This window comes from Branchiostoma belcheri, unplaced genomic scaffold (assembly GCF_001625305.1).
Source record: "Branchiostoma belcheri isolate BF01 breed outbred unplaced genomic scaffold, Haploidv18h27 scaffold47, whole genome shotgun sequence".
NCBI lineage: Eukaryota > Metazoa > Chordata > Leptocardii > Amphioxiformes > Branchiostomatidae > Branchiostoma > Branchiostoma belcheri.
In genome coordinates, this window is record NW_017804098.1 from 2072327 (window position 1) to 2074705 (window position 2379).

General features: G+C 44.8%; 1 pseudogene; it reads left to right on the top strand.

Annotated features, from left to right (window-relative positions):
• Positions 1 to 883: 883 nt before the first annotated feature.
• On the top strand, positions 884 to 2251 carry LOC109479128 (annotated as a pseudogene).
• The last annotated feature ends 128 nt before the right edge of the window (positions 2252 to 2379 follow it).

The window sequence follows — 2379 nt, forward strand, 5'->3', positions numbered from 1 at the left end:
AGCCACATTTAGCCAGGGCGCCTCGGAGGTGTCTTTGTTCGTCCGTTTTGGCTTGGTCTGAAGTGACAATGTTGTCTGCACGATGGAAGAGAGTTTTGATCACTGCTAGTTTGTGTTCCAAAGGGTGGTGGGAATCAAAAGCCAGGTACTGATCAGTGTGGGTTGGTTTCCTGTACACTTCGAAACGAAGGTTACCATCTTCCTCTACGATAGTTTTGGTGTCTAGGAAAGGGAGCATGTTGTCATGGCTTGGCTCCTGTGTGAACTTGATGTTGTCATCTATCTGGTTGATGTGGTCAAAGAAGTCAGCAGCTACCCTCTTTTTCAATCTGCACCAAGTGTCATCTACATATCGAAACCAGTTGGCCGGGGGAGTGTCATTGAAAGTGCTGAGGGCTTTGTTTTCAAACTTCTCCATGTACAGGTTTACAACAATTGGTGAGACTGGTGATCCCATAGCACAGCTGTGCATTGGCACTCCCAGCCCCGAGGACAGACAACACTTAAGCTCCTGTCCTGTATAACAGGAGCTTTCAGACTAATTTGCATCATCTTGTCTTGACTTGTCTGACTTTTGTTCCTTTTTCGACTTCCAAAAATTTGTCTTCACTTTATTTGCATATCAATCAACAGGTTGTGTATATAAACCTGCTTTCCCCTCTGGTCTCTCAGTCACTGACGAAAGCTAGTGGATACTAGCTGAAACGTCTGACGTTTTCAAAATCATATCCAGTTGCTTGAGTAACTGTTTTTTTTTGGCATATCGTATTACCTGGATGTCTAACCTTCATCGACGTACAGCAAATTTAGTTTATTTCCGACCGGCCAGCAGTGCCCACAAGCTCCACCGCACCGAGGAAGATCGAAAACGAGGCTAGCCAAGGCGGCAGCGTTTTCGGTACACAGCAAACTATCAGCTATTTTTATACCGATTTCCCAACGAATCGTGAAACTGTAGTGTGACCAAAAGCACCATAAAGCCACAGAGACCAACGTACAGCGGGCAGAAGCGAGTTCTGGGTCTAGCTGGTGCTTCATTTCATTCATCTCCAGAAGGACGCCGGCCGGCGTCCTGACAACAACAAGACAACATGGCGACCGACGCGGAGGTGAGCTGGTCGACAGTAGTAAAGCGAGGAACCACCAGGGAAACGGTTTTTCCTATATTCATAATGGAGAGGGAAATTGTCACGAAAGAAGAGGCTTATGCAAATCCCATAAAGGAGGAAGAGATGTATCATTGTCTGATACAAAGCATTAATCCAGCCCACCTGAGATCAATCCAGAGAGTACGGGCCTTATGGAGGGTCTATCTACACAGTAATGAAGCGAGAGCGAAGTTGCTGATCGAAGGGATCACCGTAAGGGCTAAATCGGTCGACTGTAAGGAAACGAATCCTTTCAGCCTGAAACACAGAATGCAGAACATGAACAACACACTAATTACAATCAAGGACATTCCAGAATCAGCTGATGACAGCATTATAGTGGAATTCCTGACTAATGCAGGGTGCAAAACAGTCGGACGAGTGAATCACAGAAAAATCAGATATAACAACCGACTTACCAACTGCAGCAACGGAGACAGGCTGATTTACATCGAACAAAAACCCACAAAAGCCATACAACGAAATGTGAAGATTGGGACACACTGGGCGCGAGTCTTCTACAACGGACAAGAACTAGACCGAGAGCAGATAACTCACACAGCCAGCGACCAAAATAAAGCAAATGATGACACTCAGACCGCTGTCAGCACACCTACAACAGAGTCAAATATGGACTTCATTGATAGAGCGTATGAGGAGCATGTAAGCCAAACTGGAAAGGAAAATAATACATCCGCCATGGGGGAATCCCCAAACACCGAAGATAAACAAAAACAATCAGAAGAAAGTGAAAGTGACGACAAGTCAACAGAACCTACGACCAAGAAAGATAAGAAAAAGAAAAAGAAACAAAAAAAGGCAAGAAAAAACAAGACGACAACACAAAAGAAGATGACACACCGGTTATGCAGAAGGAGAAGCCAAGACAAAGAAGTAACTCACTTGGCGATATGGACGAAGCAAAAGTGTCATCAATCTTAAAATACCTACGAAAAGGAAAGGAATCTCAACCAGCGAAGAGGCCTCGAGAGCCAAGCTCGTCGTCCGAAACAGCACAGACATTGCCAACAAAAAAAGCACAGATGGAGGACCTACAACAGCGGAAAGCTCATTTGCCGAGGAGGAAACACAAACCGCAGTGACATGAACGCTAATGCAGATAAAGCGACGTCATCTACGGGAAAGAAAGCAGAACGGACTAGACTACGAATATGGATTATTGATTAAGACTCTTTAGACATACAGAGACAACAAACATACGTAAGTATTT